At 42.1% G+C, this 25,551-nt stretch overlaps 1 long non-coding RNA gene across 1 annotated transcript; it reads right to left on the bottom strand.

Moving 5' to 3' along the window:
* Positions 1-299: 299 nt before the first annotated feature.
* LOC137614040 (uncharacterized) lies at positions 300-3,798 on the bottom strand. The gene is made up of 3 exons (XR_011039026.1): positions 3,665-3,798; positions 3,445-3,584; positions 300-549 (listed from the first exon to the last, which is right to left on the bottom strand). It is a non-coding gene; the product is annotated as an uncharacterized lncRNA (long non-coding RNA).
* Positions 3,799-25,551: the final 21,753 nt, after the last annotated feature.

The following is a 25,551-nucleotide window of genomic DNA, read 5'->3' as shown; positions in this document are numbered from 1 at the left end:
CTTGACAAAAAGGACTTGACTGCTCCACAAACCCCTGTTAGAAACGATGGACCCCGTCAGAAACCAAATGCTGGGATGTCATGGAGATGGCAAACATGTTGAACCAGCAGATCAGCAGTCACACGAGTTGAAGAATGCTCAGGTAGAGTGACAAAATTTAGAAAACGGTCTAGAATTGTGAGAATGACAGTGTTCCCCAGAAGGTGGTAGATGAGTAACAAAATCCAGAGCAACATGTGATCAGGGACGACTGGAAACTGGCAGAGGACAACGTTGACAGGGAGAAGTCTTCCTCCTGTTACACACAGTTCAGACTTATACATAAGCTTGCATGTCAGCATCCATAGATGGCCACCAGAAACGCCGATTCAGCAATGTGAGAGTACGTCCAACTCCTGGTGGCAGGAGAACGGAGAAGAACGAACTACTGGAGAACCAGACGATGGACTTGATCAGTGACAAAGATGTGGTTGGGTGGTCCATTTCCTGGTTCCGGTTGAATGTGTCGAGGCTCCTGGACTAAGGACTCAATCTCCCAGAGAATAGCTCCTATAACATGAGGGGACAGAATACTGTTAGGATTGACAGGTACCTCTCCAGATGCATACTAGCAGGATAGAGCATCCAGCTTTACATTCCTTGAACCAGATTGATAGCTGATGGCAAAATTGAAGCGTCCAAAAAACAGTCCAGCGGGCTTGGCGAGAGTGCAAATGTCTGAGTGACTGAATGTAGGCCAAGTTCCTATAATCAGTCAATACAATAACCAGAGTTTGTTCTTTGCTGGAAACTTTTGCCAGATCAAGGTAGATGTCGGATTAAGAGTCTCCAAAGACAGGGTTTCAGAAAACTGGAGGAAGTAAAAGAAAAAAGTAAAAGAGAAATCAGGTGGTCTTAGGTCCTTCTCTTATCGAGGACCTTTCCTCTGGATTCTCCCTATTGATATTAGACTGAATCCGTAGAAATCTTTAAATCTAGACTCAAAACGCATATTTTCTCTGTAAACATATAATTAATATGGGGGGGGGGTCTCAGTGTTTAGGTTCAGCCTAGTCCTGCCAACGAGCCGTAGGGTTTCTTTTCTTTTTTCGGCCCCTGCCTCTCATTAATCCTCTGCCATTCTGGTCCCTCTAGCACCACTCTCCCCCCTGCTCTCTATCTCTGTCCCTCTCCCTCCCTCTCCTGTTCTCTCTCTCAGGCCTTTGTGTGGTGGATCATCGGCTATCGGTGACCTCTGTCCGCTTTCTCGGCTGGTGGTATCAAAAGCTACACAATGTATCAGCATCACCATCCACTAGGGGAGCCTGGTTCCATTTCATCTGGTTCAGCTGTGGTTTGGGTTTTGGGGGTAATCATACATTATTTTTTCTAAGAACAAAGACTTAGGCACTATTTGGACTGTCCTCAGTGGTGAATCCTCAGCAATTGGTGACCTGTGCTTCATCGGCTGGTGGTGACTCGCTCTACTGGATATTTCTGTCATAAATTTACTTTTGTTATTGTTGTTTTGTCCATCTGTGCCTTGGCATGAAGGAGGGACAAGAGCAGGGCTGGTATTTTTCCAAGCGACAAGGACAACCAAAATCAGAATAAGGGTTCTCACAGCTGCTAGTCACACTGCACACAAGGTGATTGTGAAAAAACACCACCAAGGGTTAAATAGCCACTGCCAGACCATGGCACCTGACAACACAGTGAGACAAGAAAAATAAGACATGCCCAGGCACCTAACAAACCCAGGGTGAACTAAATAAAGATAGCAGTGAGAGAAAAAGCAGGTAAAATACAGGTTTAACATTTGGTGCATGGCTCCTAGGTGGCCATGCAGGTTCTAGGCAACTGGTGGAACATCTGGACCCTCAACGCAGAGTATGCCAATAGGCGTTTTGACCACTCCGGAAAGTAACTTAGTCTTCTTCCTACTGTGCAGCCAATTGCAGCCAACTCTAGGCAGCCAGAGGAGCTTCATAGATCAAGTGTACATCCAGAGCGGGCAGAAGATAGAGATACACAGCCCCCACGGGAGGGATCGGGGGCAGGAGCAGGTACAACCAGATGCTCAGACATTAAAGTGTAGGTGGCACTGCCAGATAGTCACAATGGTGTGTGGAATAGTGCCGAGTAGTAGCAAGGAGGAAAATCACCTCCTGCTACTCAAATGTTATTATTCACAATAATTTTCAGATTTTTAATTTATTTTTTTAGTTTTCAGATTTTGAAAGGTTCTGGGAAAATATTATATTCTAGAGAGGACAAACCAAAGTAGGAACATTGAAAAGTAGTATATAACCACAAAATAAACACAATAAAACACAGAGAGAAGAGGCAAAGGCAGGGCAATCATTTCAATGAAAGCCCTTTGGTCGTGTGCTTTATTGAATTCACCTTTTCCCTTATTGCTACCTCGTCTGCTGCAGCAGCAATAATAGAGAGAATGTTTTAGTTGATTAGCTACCTGCCACAGAATGGTGATGTATAATGCAGAGGAATACACTCATCAAAATAATCAAAAAGGAAGGGATTATTAGAACAAAAATATAGAGGAAGAGACACCCCCCCCCCCAAAAAAAAAAAAAAGGTAAGATGTAGATTGCTAGAAAACACTAGTAGGACATTTGTTTGTTTCACAAGCAACAGGAATAACCCAAACAGAAAAGGAAATGAGGGGAGGGGGGGAATTACTGTAAATACACAGAAAAGGGTAAAAAAACAAAAAGCACAGAACAAGCAGGCTTTTGCCGTTCTGTATTGTGACTCTTCTCCCTGCACATTGCCCAGCTGAATTGCAGTGACCTAGAGCGATTCTTGAACAAATAAGATTGCTTTTGTGTGTGCATTATTTTCTGTTGACATTTGCTAAGCACTAGAGCTTCTGGCCATGGGAGATAGATGAGGGCCCTAAAATGTCTCTGTATCTGTCAGAGCCTTTCATGTTCTGCGTGTGTGTGTGTGTGTGTGTGTGTGTCTGTGTGTCTGTGTGTGTGTGTGTGTGTGTGTGTGTGTGTGTGTGTGTGTGTGTGTGTGTGTGAGAGAGAGAGAGAGAGAATAAGAAGTAGAACAAGGAGAGAGAAAAGCACTGTGATTGCCGTTCAGTAGGAATTCACCAGGTTTTGTTTCTGGCAGCTGAAGGTAAAGGTTATGGCGCTGCTCTTGCCTTTTATTATGGTTGAAACAACATTAACACAGACTGTCCTGTATTATTATTGGTGGTGCCCCATTAAAAGTGCCTTTTCAGTGACTTCCACTTATCAGTTTGATAATATGCAGATCTGAGTTGTGTGTGTATTCTTTTATTCGTTGTTGGACGTGTGTGTGTGTGTGTGTTAGTGTATGTGTGTTTATCTGTGTTTGTGTACATGCGTGACCATGAAATCCTGATCTCTCGCTTGGAACAGTGGGGGGGGGGGCATCAGGGGTATAGCACTGGAGTGGTTCAGGTCGTACTTGGCAGATGGAACCTTCTGTTTCAGCCTTGGCGACTCGGTGTCCTCCTCTGCTCCTCTCCTGTGTGGGGTCCCACAGGGCTCAGTTCTGGGCCCTCTTCTCTTCTCTCTTATAAGCAAATCCCATCCCATCTGTATTTCCTACAGCAGCTCAAGAAGTTTAAAGTCAGGCAAGCAGCAATGACTCACTTCCATAGGGCCACCATCGAGAGTGTTCTCACCTGTCCCATGCTTGTCTGGTTTGGTCACACAACCTCTCAGGACAAGGCCAAGCTGGAAAGCGTAGTACGACGTGCACCCAGAATCATTGGATGTAGCCTCCCTACACTGTCCTCACTCTTTTCCACTAGAATTATCAGAAAGGCAAATAAAATTATAGCTGACAACTCCCACCCCGCAAACCACCTGTTCAGGCTCCTTCCATCAGGCAGGAGGTACAGAAGTATTAACTGCTCAACATCTCGCTTCAGAGATAGCACTTACCCTTTAGCTATTAGACCTTGTCTCGCTAGTGTACAGTTGTAACAATGCATGTATATAGCAATATGCAATGCATACAGCACTTCAAACGACCGGATGTAATTCCAATGCTGCTGGTCTTTGCACTGTATTGTTTTTTTGTTTTTTTTTCCTGAATGTATGTTGCCTGTTTATGTTGAGCATGAACCAAGACAAATTTCTATCAGCAAGTTGTTGCTGAGATGGCAATAAAGTTCTTGAATCTTGATCTGAATCTCGATCCCTATCTGCTCCTGCTTGGCTCCATACTTAGGAAGCATGGGATTCACTACCACTGTTATGTGGATGACAGTGGTAGTGTTCAAAAAGAACAATGCATACTCTATCGCTGCGTTAGTTAAATGCTCTGAACTTTTTGAATTTTAACGAAAAGAAAACCGAAGTGATGTGTTTTGGTGGCACCGCTGGAACACCCCCTCCAGATCAGGGTCCTTTGGCCCAGCATATCAAACCAAGCATCACTAATCTTGGGGTAAAAATGGACTCAGGTCTCAAGCTTGACAGCCAGATCAGGGCAGTGGTGAAGTCAAGCTTTTATCATTTGAGGCAGCTGGCCAGAATAAAAACCAATTCTCTTCAGGCAACACTGTGAAACAGTCATCCACGCCTTTGTCACCACTAGGCTGGACTCCTGTAATTCTCTTTATGTGGGGGTCAGTGCTTCTTCCATCTCCCGTCTCCAGATGGTCCAAAACGCTGCTGCACGTCTGTTGACCAGCACCCGTAAACATGAACACATTACCCCCATTTTAGCCTCACTCCACTGGCTGCCCATACATTTTAGAATCCATTTTAAAATTATTGTATTTACTTTTAAATCTCTAAATGCTCTTGCCCCACCTTACCTCTCTGAGCCTCTACACCGCTATGTACCTGCTCGCTCTCTCAGGTCAGCTGATCAGCTGCTCCTGAGAGCCCAAAACCAAACAGAAGCCCAGAGGGGACCGTGTCTTTGCTGTTGTGGCTCCTAAATTATGGAATGATCTGCCTCAGCAGATCAGACAGGCCTCTTCTCTGTTTTTAAATCGCTTGTGAAGACCTACCTCTCCTCCTTGGCTTTTAACACCTAGATAGACACTAGATTTTATTTTGTCTTATTTTTATTGCTCTGATTGTATGGCTTTTGCTTTTATCCATGTTTTATGTTTTTAATTATTTTATTTTACTTACAATATTTGAGCTGTCTTTTATCTATAATGTTTGTTCCTCTTATTTATTCATCTGTACAGCACTTTGGTCGACTGTGGTAGTTGTAAAGTGCTCAACAAATAAAGATTGGATTGGATTGGAACATGTTTTACAGTTACTACTACTACTACACTAGTTCATATACTGTATACTGAACGTGTGGGACGAAGTGGCCTTCATGTGACATGGAGAGAGGGAGGCGAGGGGGTACTTATGTCTTCCGTTGTGTTTGGGCTTCTGATATTGGGCATTAAGGGACAATGCTATGCTGCTCCTCGGTGGTCCAGAAAGCAACAGTCATTCAATGAATCCGGATTGGGCTCACTAAATTCATCAGAATCTGCAGTTAATCTGTGCTGTGTGCTTCTCACTGAGCAGTGTAACATAATGTAATGGCCCGTCAGTCATTATTGCTCTTAATTGGGTAGACGATAAACTTTGTTCTTACGTTAACATTTCTGTTAGGTTAATTATTATTATTTGCAGACAGGATCATTTTGTTTGTTATTTTGGCATTAGCCCAGCCTTAAGTGAGCTCAACATATTATTTAATATTTAGTTCTTGTAAATAAAAACTCTGATTTTCATTATATACTACAACCATTTGTCTGGTGGCTCCTTGGGACTTGGGGAAGATGGGGCCTGTTCATGTTATGGCTCCGGCCCTCCCAGACTGGGCGTAACAAATAACAAGGTCCAAATTAATGTGAATAATATATTACCGAGCTAAATAGCAGTCACCCATTAATAAACATGCGCTGGTTTGACTCCTCTTGCTTGAGAACAGGTATATCCATTTTCATAAGCAGAGACACCAACCCAACAGCATCTCTGAATTTTTTAAATTTTGACAAGACTTGGTTTTTTTGGTTTATTCTATCCACACTAGTGTTGTCCTTTCCTCTCCTACCAGTTCAGAATCCTTCTCCACCTTCCTGCACACAGTCACTTCATTTAAGTCACCTATGATGCTGCAGACACCTGCTGTTCACCTGGCGCTCCACTGCCACATTATATATGCTGTTCAGCCATCTATTCCCGCCAGATTAAGTGTTCATATCAACTTTTCACAATCTGTTATGTGTGATTATCGTGTATTGATTTTTGCCCCACTCCGTATCAGATGCGTTTGCCTGTTCTGATTGATTACCTGGTTGTGGACTTTGTGTTACGGTGTGTGTAAGTAGAGCCAGGACCCAGATACCGAGTACAAACTGATGACAGGTTTAATAACAAAGTTAAAACAGATCATCACCTTTCAGGAAAAATATTAATAAAGTAAAAACAAAACCATCGTGAGAGGGAAAGTAACAATCAGGAATCACCTCGAAGGGAAAATACTTACAAAAGTAGCCGCTGAAACCCAGGAGTCAAACTCGACACTAGTGTAATCAACAAAAGCATAAGATCACTCGAAAACCTGGAACAGCAGAACAATGCAAGCTGGGGTAGCAGCAGGAAGCAAAAATTAATCTTCTGGTACCTGAAGAGTAGAGACTGACGGCTTCTTGACTGGGCAGCAAGGGAGGCTGGAAAACAGAACTAACCAAAAAAAGGAGAAAGTCCTGCGGTTGACCTGCAGTAGTGAGTTTTACACATACTCAACCCATGGAAGATGTGTGGCCCAGGAGGACAGCAGGAGAGTGGAGATACAGGGCAGACTGGGCTCCAAACTTTGATTAGAGTGCTCCACTCCCTGTTGTATTGGGGGTAATACCTCGAGGTGAGGCTGGTGTTCGCCCCTAATGCCTGACAGTACTCTTACACACCTGGGATGTAAACTGAGGACCTCTGTCTGACAATGTCTAATGGTGCACCATAGAGTCTGACAACACCAGTGATTCATTTCCAACTAAAAATGTGCGCAACTACATGGAGACACATCCAGTGAGGATTCAAGCTCTCACTTGCTGCGTAGTAAATACTATACCACACAACATTAGACCCACACACACACACACACACACACACACACACACACACACACACACACACACACACACACACACACTCACACACACACACACACACACACACACACACACACACACACACACACACACACACACACACACACACACACACAATGTTTCATTATATTAGTGATAACCAACAGATTAGATTAGCTTCAGCTTTATGGTCATTGTGTATGTCACAGGTATGTCTATAGTCCTGTATGCACTGTGATGTTTATACTTATACTTTATACTTCAGGCTCTAAATGGGAGCAGACGTCTTTCTTCTGTCTCCTGTTGTCTCTATCTCTCTAACTCATACCCAGACTGACTCTCACTTATTCTCTACAAAATGACGAAACCAAAAGGAAAATCAAAGGATACTAAAGACCAGATGGTCTCTATGAAAGAGTTAAAGAGTGAGTTAAAGAGCAACTTTGATAAGTTAGGGAGTGACTTTGATAAAAAGTTGGAAGAAAAGCTAAAACCGGTGCTAGATGCTTTGGAAGAAATGAAGGACGACATGAAGAAAATGCAGAAATACATGGAGGAAAAAGACCAAAAAATTGTTGTCTTGGAACAGGAACAACAAAGAATGGATGATTTGGAACAAAGCATTCGTATAAATGATGTGATCATCACTGGAATCAACATCAAGCAGAGGAATTACAGAAATGCTATGGCTAGCGCTGACATCGAGTCTCTGGAGCAACAAGTGAGTTCTCAACTGAGGGATCTAGAGATGACTATAGATCAGACCAGATTGAGACATGTTACCCATCACCATCTGGAGGTAGGAGACCACCTGCAGTGTGATAAAACTCAACAATCGTAAACACAAGATAGCTCTTCTGAAACAAGGCTTCAAACTGAAAGGAGAAAAATGTCTACATTAATGAGAATCTCACTAAAAGAATGCTGATATCGCTAAAATAGCTCGAAAACTGAAGAAGAATGGGCTGATCGACAACACCTGGACCAACACCTGGACCAACACGTGGACCAACACGTGGACCAACACGTGGACCAACACCTGGACCAACACCTGGACCAACACCTGGAACAACACCTGGACCAACACCTGGACCAACACCTGGACCAAGACCTGGACCAACACCTGGACCAACACCTGTAGGATCTTCATCACAACAAAGGGGCTTTCTCCAGACCAGATGAAAACAATGGTGATCAGGAGAGCAGAGGAGTTGGTGAAATATGATCAATGAAGACGGACAAGAGTTGTTACTACACCAGAGATCAGTACAACAGAGTCACTTCAATAGTGGAGCTCTACGATTTTGGACACGTTAAGTATTTCATGGAACAGTCGAAAAAATCAACATCATTGATGTCAGAAACATGGACTAATGAACAAAACAAAATAAACTAAAAAGAACAAACAAAACATGTATTTGTGATAACATGGGATAACATTAACTTGAGACTTTAAAGAGCATGTTGATATCTTTTGACAATATAATACCATGTGAAACTGTTAAAGTGTAACAAACTGGTTAATTCTTGTATAAACACTGTCTGCTGAGGGAGGTTGATATAATAATAATAATAATAATAATAATAATAATAATAATAATAATCCACACTTTATTGATCCCTCTTGGGGAAATTCTCTTTACACTTCACTGAAGTACATACATGTGGTACACATTGGTTTCAGACACATATAGAGGTACAGCGGAGGCAGAGTGACGGGTCGCGTGAAGAAATTGCGCCCCAGTGAGCATCTTGTAGGGGGGATGGTGCCTTGCTCAGGGGCGCCTCGGCAGTGGCCTGGAGGTGAGCTGACACCTCCCACCGTCAGCTCACACTCCGGAGATGTTCTGGCGGGAGCGGGATTCGAACCCCCGATGGCTGGGCGATCTGTCTTCAAGACGTCTGCTCTACCGCTGAGCCACTGCCGCCCCTAATATGATCATTATATTCATGTGGAGAACACTGGTAAGGTCAACTTCCTGTTTGACTATCCATGATGTTAACAAACCTTGTGTTCCTAGGAAGAATGTAAACATGGTTATACTCTAGGGTAAAGGCTAATATCTGGAAGTGGATAAGGGTATGAACGTCTGTCAGAATTCACTGGATGAGCTGGTTGAAGACTTTTAATGTCTGAGTTTGTTGATTACATATTCTAATGAGAGATGTTTTGTTGATAATTTATCCTACAAGCCAATGGCTTCAACCCATTAACCCTTTCTTTTTCTTTTCGGATGTTGCTGATAATGTTGCAACACTGATGAAAGTGAAATATGTTGTAATAACATGTCTGGAAAGAAGAAAAATGAACTAAATAAATAAATAAAATAAATAATAAACAAATGGTGAATCAATGGTTCTGAGGATGAGACATCAGTGTCAGTGGCTGTTATGGCTTCATGTTTCAGCTTATTGTTTCATATACTATCTAATATGTTATGGCTGGGTTCTAATTTAATTACCGTTTAATAGATTGTAATCCATTGCATGTCTTTTATCTCAAATTCTATTTCTGGTTCAATGTTTAGTCCCTCTCCAGAGTTATATTCATCACTCTGTCCCATGTTTCTATGTTATAACACATGTATCTTCATGCACTACCAATCTATTTGTTTCAGATGTTTCTTATTGTCCCCATTGAGTTCACTTGCTTCTCATCAGCTCTTTCAATTCAGAGCCCCATCCTTCATATTCTGCTGATGTGTATTTCCTGTGTATTGTGATTTGTGGCTGGTCAGTTTCTGTAGGATGTGAGGTTAACAAACTCCAAGTGACTTCCAACTTAAAATAAACAATTTTACAGGACTGAATTTTATCTAATCAAATCTAATTTTTCGATGAATGGGAGATTAATCTATATGGATAAAACATTTTTATGACTAAATGTTCATTTTTGAACAAGTGTGAAGAAATAATGCATGTATGTTTTTTTAGACATTGATAAAATGCAAATTGAGGAAACTGAAGAACAGTCTCAATCAAATCAATATTTCACTTCAAATTAGCATTAATACTTGTTAGTATAATTGCCCAAAGTTGAGGATTTTGGATGAATTTGTATGTAGAGACATTGATAAGTAGAGGTACCACTGTACATTCATATATGACTAACTACCAGTGTGTACTAGAGTGGACTAATCATTTTCCTACGGGATTAATAGAGTTGATTACATTAACATCACCTCTGAAGCACTGCCGAGGTGCCCTTGAGCAAGGCACCGTCCTTTCCAACAAGGGAACTGTGCACCGCTCTACCTCTCTGCATGCCAACAGTGTGTGTGTGTGTGTGTGTGTGTGTGTGTGTGTGTGTGTGTGTGTGTGTGTGTGTGTGTGTGTGTGTGTGTGTGTGTGTGTGTGTGTGTGTGTGTGTGTGTGTTTTCAGTCCTGTGTACACACATGATGTACTATCTAGAGTGGATAAATAATGTCCCCTTTGGTGGATGAAGAAGGAATTTGATCTGATTATTGGTTGTGCTGGACTTTAAAGTTGTAATGAAGAAAAACCAAGAAATGTGTAACGCTGCTTGTTTTAGGAAATCTATATCCATTGAAAGTCAAGTTTGGTCTCCAAGATTTTTGGAACAACCTACACACTGGGTTCCTTCTGAAACTGCGCAAAGTGCATCCAGTAGAATTTATGCTCTCTTTGAAGGAAGAGGTGGAAGAAGGCTGGTCACATTAATTATTGATTTGTTTTAGGTTTTTCTCGTTTTTTCTGACATCTACTACAGCACTTCCTCACACCTGATCAAACTTTTTTTTAATGTCTCACAGTACTGTATTTACAAGACACAGGTGATCAATATGAGATTCAATTGCTGAATAAGAGTTCTGTTATCTTTGTGGTCTAATTCACGGGCTGTCACATTCATGTGTAAAAGGTCAAAGAGCAGTATTGGGAAAAAAATCTGTACATGTGTTTGCTCCTCATTAAAACGAAGCCCTGCTGGACTGAAACCGTCGGCTTCCGCTGGTGTTCTTAGCTCTTCAAACAACGCTACGAGCTTTTCAAGCTTGACATTTATAGGAATCAAAGTGTATGATGTGGCATGAAAGCTGACTACACACTGCTACTGGACTCACCCCCCCCCCACTGTTATTAGGTGTGATCTTATCAATACCAGCAGATAGGATCATTCGTTTCATGAATCCTACAGAAGAAAGCAGTGCAAATATAATACGTCACTTATGACTGAAAAAAAATAAGAAGCCCTTTTCTATTTATATGATCCAGGCTCTTGGCTGTGTTTCATTAATGCCCTATGAGGCATCCCATATTGTTTTTGAAAGCTAATATTTAAACAATGTATGTATGCAATAAATCCAGTCACCTCCAGAGAAAGATTATTAAAAATTGCACCTAATTTCTCCAATTTCTTGTCTCAGGTATGTTCACCTGAGCCGTGTCTTATTTCTTCAGGGACCAAATGAATGATCTGTGAGTTTAAAGTGAATAAAAGTGACTGTTTTCTGTTCCACAGCCTCGCGCATGTCTGCGAAATTACCATGCAGGGAAACATTATGGGACTATTAGAGGTTTTTAAATTAGATTCAAGCAGGAAAGTCATTACAGTCCACATAAGGACTATTTCAACTGAGAGTGCTTCATCTGATATTTGATATGACCATCGTATTAAAGAGAAACGTATCAGATTCTCAGTCACAAATAATTCTCTACAGCATTGTTGCATTACCTTTATTTCACATAGTAACAGTAGTGCATGTATTCACAGCTTCCAGGTTTGTGTCCTTTAAGAAAAGAAACTAGTAAAGGTGTTTCATCATCACATGTTTTGATTAGAAATAATACATTCTAGTTCAATGAATTAATCTATAAATCATGAACATGTATTGGTTAGTCTTTTTAGAGATGCATGGACTACACTCCATTATCAAATTCCTCTGGATGCTTTATCAGTTATCAGTAAATTATTGTTTGAATGTTTTGTCGACCAAACAATCAGCATTCATAATGAGGTGGTGGGTTTTCATTCCTATGTTCCTGGAAACTGTTGTCATGACGATAGCCTCTGGCGGCTTCTCCCAAGGCAAACTGTTGTTGGGGGATGGGCCAGGCTAAAAATTATTTCAAAGCCACACATTATTGGTTCAGGGAGACCGAGGCCACCGTCTGATGTCTAACCACCTCCCAGCTCCGGCTTCCACGTCCCCAAAGCCAGCTCCTGCCGCCAGGGTCTGGTCCGTCGTGACCCCCCGTCTTCACTGCCACCCATACGGCAGCGCACCAGACCCCATCAATCTGCCCTGCGGGTGGTGGGTCCACGTGCCCCATGGCAGACCTGGCCACCAGGCGCTCGCTGACGGGCCCTCCATCCAGGCCTGGCTCCAGACATGGGCCCCAAGACTCCTCCGGGCAGGGTCCCTTTTCTCCCTAATCGGTTTTTCATAGGGTCTTGTGAACCATTCTTTGTACGACCCCTCATCTGAGACCTATTTCTCTTGGGTGACCCTACCAGGAGTACCAGACTCCAGACAACAGAGCTCCCAGGATCCTTAGGGCACACAAACCTCTCCACCACGATAAGGTGATGGTTCCTCGGAGAGGGTGTTGCTATGTTTGTGTTCTAATTCACTGACATCCTCCCCCACGAAAAAGGCAAGGCTGATAAAGACGTTTCAGACTTTATGCACAGGGTTATTAACATGAATACTTTGCACACAGAGACAATCAGGGGTTTGTTACAACGATCTTAAACTGTAGTGTAAACAATAAGTAACAGCAAGTCACTAACTTTAATCACTGACTAGTAATGATAGTGTGGTGAAAGGGTATAATTTGGGGGTACACCTGCTCAAAGGCCATCACAGCAAGTGATATTAGAACAATTTCAATACTAAATGCACTCACCAATAATGTACAGTTCCAACTCCTAGTGGGTTCTGAACCATGCTGTTACACATAATGTGTGAATTGTGTGTTGAAAAAGGCCACCAACATGTTGGTTAATCCATGTGTGTATCACATATATCTGTACATTGATCAAATGAAAAGGTGTTCTATACACAACTTCATCACATGATGCCGCTTTTATGGCAATGTGTGTGTGTGCAGTTGATAGCTCTAATTACATTAGGAAAACGTTCTCTCACTGCGAATAGTGCTTTAATGTAGACCTTTTCAGTTGCTGACATGCGGATAGTTCTGTCCCACAAGGCTGGCACAGTCCACATTGGTCTACCAGCTCCCTCTGGAATGCCCCAATTACTAAGAACCCCACTGTGGTCAGTACCTGTTGGGGTACAGGCAGCACATGGCTCCTCGTTTTGTTTCAGATCTGAATGTTAGAAGACATTGCTTTCAACAGTATTTTGTTTGTCACAACTTTATACATGCTTTTATATCAGTCCTATAATTTCTGACGCGTGGGTGTGTTAATTATTCATCAGTGTTAATTGCTCCTGTGTCTCACTCTGAGGACTAATGGTTTTCACATTTAATTATTATAAAAGTTTCCCAACATCATGTTGAAGTTTTGCCAAAGGATGGACGGCCGCAGAAACATCTCGTAACTCATTTGAGCTACAGGTAGCCCCTGAGATACCGCTGAAGCTTGTAGTTTGAGTCCTGCATTCAGCTACTGTCACCAATATAACCTCATTGTTTGATCATTTTAGCAACATTTTCTAGACCTAACAATGAACCACAAAAAAATATTTGACGAATATCTCCCTGTCAAACGGCCAAGCCTATAACTACATTTCATGAAATTCCATTTGTGTGATCCTTTGGACAAACATTGCTGAAAACATGTTCTCGTTGGCAGTGGTTGTAATTGAACAAATGAAAGACAGAAAAAGAAGAAAATAGAAAGAAATGTATGGTTTAAAAAAATAATACGGTAAAAAAGGTCAGGAAACAAAAGTTAATTGTATTATTTCTTCAATGGATAAAAAGCTACAATTACCAAAAGGCCATGTAGTCTGACCTGTTTTCACTGTTCTTTCAGTACATGTCCCCTGCCGTGTTCTTATTATCCTGCTCCATCAAGCTGGCTGGGCTTTCTTCTGTCCAGCCTGAATGTGAAAGGTCAGACCGGTGATCAGGCCGGTAATTAGACAGACCTGGGAAGATGAACTAGGTCACCTTGTGTCACCCTCTTCAGATGAACAGCTAGTGACACTTTTGTACCAGCTGCAGACGAAGCCTGTTAGTCTTTTGATTTGTAAGGAAAACAAGATAATACAGTAAGATGACTCGCCTTTCTTTCCATCTTTAATCCTCTGGTAGTAACCTTCAAGAAACACAAATCTTAAAGCAAAGGCTAAAAGAAGTGGGTATTCTGAAGGAGCGATGATGAGAATATGTTTGGATTGTTGTGTGTGGGGACATTTAAACTTTGTCACATAGTTAAAATCACGGCAGAGACAATATAATGTAACCAAATGCAATATTGTACTGTTTCCATAATGACAACGGTATATACGTGTGTTAATTAATAGTTCCCTGAAGCTTTGCCACAGTTTTACAGGGCAGTCTACTAAATCTTGGGCTGGAGACCGGAGGGTCGCCAATTCAAGACGCATGTCGGGCAAAAAATTGTAAAATGGCAGTGGGAGGTCCCAGATCACCTCCCAAGGACAGTTGAGGCACCCTTGAGCAAGGCACCATCCCCTTCATAAGCTACTCATTGGGCACAATAAGAAGAAGCTGCCCCCCGCTCTACTTCCCATCACTGGCATGCCTACAGGCCCCAAACCTCACTCTGTCACACTTTTAACTCCACCCACTACCTGTCAATCAAACGCCCAACCAGTCACAGTGCCCAAGCAATCACGGCCCATCTGCCAGAAGAAATCACGTGATCAATGTGTCGTAAGGCATCATCCAGCGAGGCTTTTTGTTGCGATTGCTCCTTCCTTCCTCAGGACAACATTCAAGTTCAAGTTCGAGTTCCTCACCAAAGATGGCAACGCCAGTTCTGGGTCAGACCGGGACGTGCTGCCCCCTGGTGGAGAACTCTGTGATGGAGGTCGTCCTCGAGGAGGAACGGCGTGAGGATTGTGCCTGTGGAAATTCACGCCATTCACTCATTGAAGACTGTTGTTTGGCTGCAGTACCGCCACCCTGTCAAAGAGGACGCCACATCCTCTAATGAATGGGACAAGTGATGTCCAAATGAGGCTTGATTTGGACATCACTTCTGTCATGGTCCCAGTTCCAGTTTTCACTCCTTTCCTCTGTATTCTGTACCTGGGGCCCTGGAACAGTGTTCCGGTGGCGGAATCCGAGCTTCGGCAAAGATTGACAATCGAGCAGGGGGTTGGGACCAGCAGTGGTTTCTGGACGACTCAGAAGCGCTGCCGAAATCGCAACCAGACGTTCCCGGAGGGTCTCCATGCTGCGCTCCTGGCGGGTGGCTGTAAACTGCACAGCCTCGACCAACCAGGTAAGCTGTTGATTGTGGAGCCGGATCAAGCTGGCTTCTGTTGGTGAGTCTATCAGAACCAGGTCGCTGTCCGCTCGGTTCATTTTGGCCAGATTATTCTGTCAGGACTAGAACATGACTGGCAGGGGAACCAAAAAGCATGATAGACAAGCGGGCGGGTCAAAAGTCTCAAAAAAGGTTTAATCAGACAGGGAGGGTTCTGGTCCTGGAAGTTCAGTCCAACAAGCAGACAAATCAGACAGAATCCAGAAACCAGGCAGGGTCAGACACAAAGCAATCAAAAACCAGGCAGACAGATCCGACGAGGACATGGCAACAGGCAGGAGAACAGGCAGGAGAACAGGCAGGATGGGATCGGGGTGAAGGACAGGCAGGACACACAGGCTGGAGAGACAGGGTGGACACTGAGCAGTCTGGCAGAGCACAAAGGAGGAGCAGGAGGTGTGAAGGGTGTGGCTGATGAGGGGAGTGTCTGCAGGTGAGTGAAGGGAAGGCAGGTGCAGCGAATGAACCGACTGCTGGTGGGACAGGATCTGGAATGACTTGTTAGGGATATGGAAACAAACAGGAACTATTAGATAAGAGGTGTGACAGATAATGAAACAGGATAGAAGGATGGTGAATCTGAAAATGTTATTGTGGTGTATATTTTAAATTTGATGGTAATTTTTTAAAAACCTGTCTCCTCATTCCCGCTCATCATCGTCAGTCAATACAACGGATTATCTCTGTCTCTGCTTTGTAGATGGATCTTTTCCAGTTGAATAGCTGTGTTGTTGTTGCTGAGGTGGTGGTGAGCAATCTGTACTGAAAGGCCAGTATCAACCCTGTTTGGGACAATCAATACAGATGAAGCCCTCCTGAAGGTCAGCCACTCTAATGAGAGTGCCCTAATTGTGAATATTCATCTTCTGAATATTCACCTCTGGGATCAAGTCATCAATTACACATGCACTTAGACATGAAGCTGACACACACACACACACACACACACACACACACACACACACACACACACACACACACACACACACACACACACACACACACACACACACTTTAGTAATATTCGTTCTTTTATTGCACTTTAGTTCCACTTGTTAGACCTTGGTGATGTGCACATTATCCAGATTTTTTTCTCTGTTATCAACTATTCTTCATGTGTTTAACTTTTGGAATGCTTAGATCGTACTAAAAATCACCCTGTAGCTCTTCATCTTGCATTGAAGCCTAACTATGGGAGCAAGCATATTGTCTCAGTTTACTGAAGAAACAAAAGGAAAGCGGTTACAGACACTATGCATCCTGGAAACACCTGTAAAAGTGTCAAACTGGCTCAAACTGAGCTGTAGCAGTTAATCCCTGTGTCAATATTGTCTAACACATATCAGAGAATAGAAAATGTCACCTGGGGTGATGTTACTGTTTTGATGTACAGTGTCAAGTTATATTTTAATTATAAAGAGCTAAATTACAACAAATGTTGTGAAAGGATATCTTGCTATGGAGCAAAATAAGATATTTTGGGGAACTAAATGAGTTGAGATGAGTTCAAAACAGACAGACATTAGAAATGGACTGATCAGTAAAAACAAAAGGCTGCTAAAGATTGTTAGTCTGTTGTGTTCAGTCAAAATGATCAATTTGATGATTACTATAAATAACAACTGTTTAACATGTTAAACAGAACTTAGGTATTAGAAGAACTATTTTATGTTAATCCCTGAAGTGAAATTAGTTAGTTGCACACTGTTAGTTATTAGTCATGCATATACAGTGTGTACAGACCCGTAAAACACACACTTAGGGGGCCTGTAGGCATGCAGGGGGAGGTAGAGCGGCAGGCAGCTCCTTCCTGGTACGCCCTAATGAGCAACTTGTAAAGGGGACAGCGCCTTGTTCAAGGGCACCTCAGCAGCGCTCGGGAGGTGAGCTGACACCTCCCACTGTCAGTTCACGTTCTGAGGTGGGCGGGAATCGAACCCCTGATCTCAGGAACACTGGACGACCCGCTCTACCGCTGAGCCACTGCCCCCCCAAAACATTTGCTGTGTTCATGATGTTTTTTAAGTGCAAAAGACAAAACGCAGTTTTGCACGAAGCATCGTATAAAGAACATATTCACTGAGCAGCCTCAGCAGTTTTTTCAGGTGTCATATTTTGCAAGACAGCAACTAAATTTCTTGTTTTTTCTACTCAAATATGTCACTGTTTTTCTTTTGTTATCCGTAAATAAAATGTAATTTCCATCAATGTGATTCAATTTGGAGTGGAAGAAAGTAAAGAGAAAGTAAAAACATTTGGAAAGAATCATACACTCTATAAGCAAAATGAAGACAATAAAGATAAAGGCAGATCCAGAGTGTGATATCGTATTCATTCTGTGCCATTGAGAAGGAAATAAGTGCTGGTGTTTTCTACTGATCTGAGGGACAGAAGTGTGTAGTTTGTTGTTTTACTGAGCCAAGCTCAAAGAGAGCGAGTGTGGGGGGAATGGAATGGGAAAGAGTCAGATAATTCATTGTTTCAAAAGAGTTGAGAGACTTTTGATAATGTTAATTATGCCCAGAGACGCTGACTTCAACCATTTTGATAATTTCTTTTTTCCACAAAGAAATATGAAGTAATTACAATTTCCCACATGAGCAGCATGTGTGGGGGAAGATAGGGGAAGAGAGTGTGTGTGTGTGTGTGTGTGTGTGTGTGTGTGTGTGTGTGTGTGTGTGTGTGTGTGTGTGTGTGTGTGTGTGTGTGTGTGTGTGTGTGTGTGTGTGTGTGTGTGTGTGTGTGTGTGTGTGTGTGTGTGTGTTTCACTCAAATGTGCATGTACTATTCATAGTTAATTTCAGTTATTTCCTACTAGTCCTCTTACAGGCTTTTTAAATGTCATCTGCTGTTGTGATTGACATGCAAATGTGTGGCTGGCAGAGGGGCTAAATGAAAAGGCAGGTTGAGAGAAGCAGATACAGGCATTGTTTCCCTCCTATAGGCTTAGGAAAGTACAGAAGGGGTTCACTGGGTTTAAGGGGGAGGTTAAGCTCTACTTTTCTAACAACAATGTGCTTTGGCAAGACATTCACATCGACTATTGGACCTTAATTTTAACATAACCAAAAAAAAAACTTTTGCTGCTAAGAAAGTCATCAAAGACAAATATAATATATATCTCCAAAGTACTTGGAGTAGTATCTTTTGTTTCTTCAATAACACAAATGTATCTGTCCCATTGTAATGTCTATCACTGGAAAAATTTCCACTTGATCATTAAAGAGCGAAATAGGCTCTTAAATGTCTGAGCAAAAATCGCTGAACAAATTAACAATTATTTTACACCCTCAGTTACAAAATCACTGGGACACAGTGTTATAGTGTCAGTAAAATATTTTCTACAACCCTGAGTAACCATTTGGGTAGAGAAGACATCTGGTGTATTGTTGATTGATATGTGATTTTTTTTCTTGTTCCATTTTTTTTCTTTTATTTTGCTGGATAAGGAGGACAGGGACTTCCAGTTCTCAAACCCGTACATACCTTTCAACATTATAGTGCAGTCCGATCTATCCAGATCCCCCACACCGTGAGCAGCCACAAACACGTGTTACATCTCAGAAAGGTTGGCTACTTTTCTGGATATAACTGTTACATAGCTATCTCTTCATATGGTGACCTGCATTAAACGACAACAAACTACTTTTACGAATAATAGCGCTGTATTTCCAACGAGTCTGTGTAGTCAAAACTTAAAAGAATCATCTTGTTTTTATGGCTGTGTTGCCAAAAGGATTAAAGTTAACAAACATTAAATTCTTCTTTCGTAAGACTGGCCGAATCAGACAATTGGTGTGACAATGTTCATGCGACTGGATGAATACTGTCCTGTGTTTTAGAGAACTTTGAGTAGTTGTCAAATCTAGAGGCACTTTAAAAGTACTCTATTTACTAGAGGTAATCAGGGAATATATATAACAGTGTGTCCATGGAGTTTGTTCTTTAGTTGTTGAGTGGCATTACAATGACACATGTACTATATAATGTTGCATAAGCTTCCTTAGGAGCTTCTTTGTGCTGCATGGGGCTTGTCAGCTTCCAATTCATGATCAATAAACAACTATACTTGACTGAACTTGAAACAATTGATCAAGAAACTCTTGATCATGTCGAAACTGTAGATGTTAAAAGGACTGAGCCTGCCCTTTTCAGTGTTCTCATCAGCATCTGACAAGATTCCTTAACAGGGGGAGTCAGATCAGTCTTCTTTTTTTGTTTTGTTTTGTTTTTGAGGTTCTGTTCTAAATCATCCACTCTCTGTTCCACGGCAAAATGTGCCGGCCCTTGTCTTCCATATCCATCCATCGCTGATTCACGTCTTCCAAGACCTTCCTAAGCTCTTCCAGCAAGTCATTCTTTGAGTTCTCCGTTAGGGAAGCCTTTATTTCATCGAACTCCTCCACTTTTCCTTTTCCTTTTGTCATTTTAGAGAGTTAGAGCAGGAAAAAAGGAGACAGAAAGGATGCCCGGGCATGAATCTGAGCTCCAAATGCAACACTCTGACAGGTAAGTCCACAATGACCTTGTGTTCCAATATTCACGGGAGAAAGTGAAGAAAGAAAGTTTGTTTATTTAGGGCATAAAAAAAACAACTTGTAGTCAGGGGCAAAAAGCTAAAATTCATCTGACACATCCCCGTGGTCCTCCAGGAAATGTCCACGGGGATGGACATCCTCCTGTTGTCTGGGGTAACGCTGCCAGGCCCTGGCAGTGTTGCCCCAGACAACAGAAGAACCATCATCCTTGTCATCATCATTACCATCAGACAGCCTGGACCCCAGGTTCATGATGATTGAGGCTGGGCAGGTGCCCATGAAGAGAGCATGAAACACATTTCTCAGCATTCCCAAAGAGTGTCTTTTCCAGGAGCCTACATATAACCGTCTGGACGAGGTAGACATGTTTCTGCTTGGACTTGAAGATCAGTGGGTGTTATGCAGATAGGCCAAGACAAATATATCCTACATATCTCAAAGTTCACCAGGGCCTGTGGATTGGTGGGGGTATTAGTGAGTTCAAAAGACATTACCAGGTATTCATAATGCCCTGAAGTAGTGTTGAAGGTCATCTTCCAATCATCCCCCTCCCTGATGAATACCAGTTTATCAATCAATCAATCAATCAATCAATCAATCAATCAATCAATCAATCAATCAATCAATCAATCAATCAGTAAACCTTTATTTAAATAGCACTTAACATCATCAGATTTCAAAGCACTTTAACAGACAGAGAAACCCAGCAGAAGCCTCCAGAGCAGAAGTGACAGCAGTGGGGAAAAACTCCTTCATTGAGGAAGGAACTCCGGACAGGACCCAGACTCTGGGGGGTGGTCATTCGCCTTTACCGGTTGGGTGAGAAACAAAATATACTGGAGACAGAGAGAGAGTGGCAGATAGGCCAGATTTGCAGTCCAAATTGTGCTGTAGTTGCTGAAGTGGGGGCAGGATTTCCAGGCCTTTGGATTTCCTGTCTTCCATACCTGTTCCCCGCCTGTCGAGCAGAAGCACAAAGACAGTGGCAGTATCTTGCAAGCAAAAAGTCTAATGTAATATCGATAGGAAAAACAAAGAAGGAAAAGTAGTAGAAGCTCCAGAGATATTACAGTAAATCCCTTTCAAAGGAAAGACAGAGAAATACCCCCAGCAGTCTGGGCTTATATTAGCTTATCTAGTAGAATCTGTGTTGTTTTTAAATGTAGGCTCCAACAAAGAGAGGGTTTTTAGTCTTCTCTTCAAAAAGCTAAGGGTATCTGCTCCCGTACCGAGGCTGGGAGATTGTTCCAGAATAAAGGAACCAGATAGCCGAAGCTTCTGCCTCCTGTTCTACTCGTAAAGGCCTGACTAGTTACCAGAAATCCTGCATCCTCATATTGAAGAGCCCTGGAAGAGTGATATATTTCAATTAGATCTTTAATGTAAGATGGAGCATTACAGTGAAGAGCTTTATATGTGATTGTGAGGATTTTTTAATTTTATTCTAGATTTAATCAGGAGCCAATGTAGGGATGCTAGGACAGGAGAGATGTGCTCTCTCCTCCTAGTTCGAGTCAGTAAGCAGCTGCATTCTAAGATAGTTTTCGCCTGGTGTTTATCCAGTATTTATTCTTTATGTAATGCCTGAGCAGTGGATATGTACAATTTCCTCCGGGATTAATAAAGTATCTATCTGGTTGCAGAGTCCTAATACAGGAGCTAGAACAGCCCGATAATAAGGAATTGCAGTAATCCAATCCAGAAGTAACAAAGGCATGAATGATTTTTCTGTGTCTTTAAGAAATTTCTAATTTTAGTAATGCTTTGCAAGTCAAAGAAGACTGTCCTGGATACAGACTTAATATGAGAGTCAAAGGACAGATCTTGATCAAAAATCACACCCAAGTTCCTGATATCATTAGTAGAGGATAGAACAATGCTATCTAAGTGTATTGCGATGTTAGAAAAATCATCTCCAAGATGCTGAACCCCCCCAACATGAAGGACCAACAGACTGAAGAACTCCTTCATTCCCGAGCCATTAAACTGCTCAACTCCTCCCTGGGGGAGATGAAGAAGAAGAGAGTCCACAGGAGAGCTGAGGGACGACACAGACAATACAGCAAAAACTATACAAACACTATACACATTCACTGTACCCATACGTAACCAGGCCTGTTTTTATTTCTATACCTATGTATGTTTTTCTATTTATATATTCTTGATGGGTTATTTATTAGTCTTTCTATTTGGTGTTGTACTACTTTCTATGTGCTGGTGCTTTCTGTGTGCTTTTTCTGTGTTTTGTGTACTTACTGTGCTGTGTGTGACGGAGAAGTTAAATTACCTGATGGAATCTCCTTAAGGGATCAATAAAGTTCTACTTTAGTCTCTACTCTACTCTTAAGGTGGGGCTTGATAACAGCCATTTTACAAGATTGAGGCACATAACCTATTTTTAAGGACAAATTAATTATTGACAGTATGTGTTTGTTTATTATTAATGGTAATACCTCTTTAAGAAGTGTAGCTGGAATTTTGTCTAGCAGACTTGTGAGAGCGTTTTTTGATCTTGTGGACTGATGGGTTAAACCATGGGGCTGACCTTCCTTGTTTCTTTAGTAGAGGAAATTAGGGGATTTAAATCGTAGCGTTCCATTTGCTGTAGGCACTCCAGGATATTGCTAGTTTTAATCAATACACTTGCTATTGGATTTGTATTTGGCAGTACGTAATGGATCTCATCTCTAAGATTTGTAATTTTGTTTTGAAAGAACTTAAGAAAGTCATCACAGTCCAGATTTAAATGAATGGTAGGCTCGATACTGTTGTGTGTTACTGTCTAATTTTTCTTTTTAACGGGGCTATGACATCAAGAGTAGTTTTTAGATGTTAGTCACACTGTCTGTGGAACTCTAATACTGAGGTGATTTTTTCTTTAAATCTAGTTATTACTGAATCAGTGATTGATCTAGTCAACATGGTTTTATTCTGTGGGTTATTGTTAATTAGGGCAAATTCAAAAGTAACTAGTGAGTGATCTGACAAGAAGTAATTTTGTGGGAAAATAGTCAAGTGCCCTATATTTACACCGTGGGTAAGAATAAGATGAAGGGTGTGATGGTGTTTATGGGTAGGACCATCCACCACCTGTGAGGAGCTTAGAGAATCTAGCATAGACTTGAACCCAGTGCAGAAACTATCATTCACACTGTCGACATGAACATTGAAGTCTCTAATTACTATAACCTTATCTTTGGTAGGAGCCAAATTAGATAGAAATTCAGAACATTATGAGATTAAAATGAAGGCAGAATGTAGCCACAGAATGGAGAACGTTCAGATGTGAATCTCCTCCACCATAAAAGCCACTTAGAAACTATATCATCTTATTTATGGGTCACAAGTGTTGCATGGACCAGGATGTGGCACCCAACAACAGATATATGATACCTGGAAAACAGGTTAAAATGTTATAAATGAAGGAGACAGTGGAGTAGTGTAGCGTTTTCACTGAAGCTCCTTCTCTGCTATGAAGGAAGCCAGGCTAGTGCACATGTCATAAGGACTGGTACATATTTAACCTGTGATCCCACCACTGCCACCTGGTGACCAAAGTTCTATTGTTTTTGGGATGAAGAAATAGAATAAGTCACATAAACTGGGTCTTAAAAAAATAAGTAAAACAGAGACTTTCACAACATTAGACACAAATAAAACAAGCACACTAATGTGATGATACACTTAGTGGGCATCACACACTCCCTGACAAATAAAAACGGCTTCTGACATTTTCAAAAACACTTTACTCAAATACTCAATTCAAATCAACTCTTAAACCTTAGGGTTTCCACTTTTCTTTAGCAAGTACCCATTACAGGGGGAATGTGTGTGGTGGATGCATGGTAAGGATATGGAGTGTATGGTGTGTGGGTGTAGAACATAGGATGCGAGTATGGCATACTGAAAGGTGAGAGATATGGCATCAGTGTGTGTGGTGATTGAGTGTAGTGGTGTGTAGGTACAACAGGTGAATATTGCAAGGTGTGTCCTAACACTGAGTTAACTGTAACCTGCTCTGGTACTGACGATTCACCTAGCAAATCATATGTGAGACACTGTCTAGGCTTTCTGTTACGGGTGGATCTCCTGACCTCTGAGTGAACCTGCTCTACTAGTGGGGCTGGGAGTTGGGCTTGGGGACCAGGCTGGGTTATAGTGGATTGGGGTGGGTATTCATTTTCCTCTTCTTCCTCAGGTTCCGTGACATCTCCTTCAGGTAAGTTCCCATCCGTGTCTTGTCTCGGCTCGTCTCCAATTTCATCAGTAAATATTCAGGTACAGTATAACTTTCTTCTCTTACAGGTAGTGGAATGACAGTGTCTTCTTCTTCCACAGTAGGATGACTCTGATGCATGGCTCTTTCCTCTGTTCTTTCAGCAGGTATTCTTAGCCAGTATCCACAGTTACTTTCCTCATCTGAATCACTGTCAGAGTTGTCACTCATGTCTGCTTGTCTTTGTGTATCTGACACTCTTCCTTGTTTTTATCTGTTTTTTGTTCTCTTTCCAGGGACAGTTCTGGTTTGGGGTGGTGTCATTTCAACAGGTAAGTCATTTACCAGCAACAGGAGATTGCGATGCAGTGTTCTGGTTTTCGTCTGATCTCCATTCTCAGGACAGACAATGTACACTGGACTGTTGGTAAGCTGGCTTTTTACCACGTACAGTAGATAGCCTTCTCACAGTAAGACCTTAACTTGCCTGGTCCTCCTTGCTGACTGAGGTTTCTTACCAGAACTCTGTCTCCTGGCTGCATGACGACTCCTTTTGTTTTCTTGACATAGGTTACTTTTCCTCTTACACTGGATTTCTTACTGTTTTCACAAGCTATACGGTAGGCTTCTGACATTTTCTCAGCCCATTTCTCTGCATATCCTGTCGGTGAGTATGAATCCTTTTCCTCAATTAACCCAAACAGCAAGTCGACTGGGAGGTGTGGATGACGACCATAAAGGAGGAAAAAGGGTGAGTAGCCGGTGGCTTCATGTTTGGTGCAGTTGTAAGCGTGTAATACATGTGGGAGGTGATCCTTCCACCGCAGTTTCTCTGTTTCAGTCAATGTCCTCAACATCTGGAGTACGGTTCTATTCAGGCGCTCAACCGGGTTACTCTGTGAATGGTAAGGTGACGTCCTAGAGTGGCTGACTCCAGACAGCTGTCTCAGTGTTTCGACCAGTTTGTTTTCCCATTCACGTCCCTGATCGTGATGTAATTTGGACATATAGCCAAACTTGGGGATGAAGTGACTGAATACATTCTGCAGCTGTCTTTGCACTCTTGTTCTTTGTGGGGTATGCCTGGGCAAATCTAGTAAAATGATCGATCACCACTAGGATATATTCGTACCCTCCGACACTGGTTTCCAGATGTAGGTAATCAATACACACAAGCTCTAAGGGGAAGTTGGAAGTGATACTGCCCATGGGAGCTCAAACATGTGTGACAGGCTTTTTAGACTT

This window comes from Antennarius striatus, chromosome 20 (genome assembly GCF_040054535.1).
Source record: "Antennarius striatus isolate MH-2024 chromosome 20, ASM4005453v1, whole genome shotgun sequence".
NCBI classification, from domain to species: domain Eukaryota; kingdom Metazoa; phylum Chordata; class Actinopteri; order Lophiiformes; family Antennariidae; genus Antennarius; species Antennarius striatus.
This window is presented reverse-complemented; position numbering and strand designations above follow the sequence as displayed.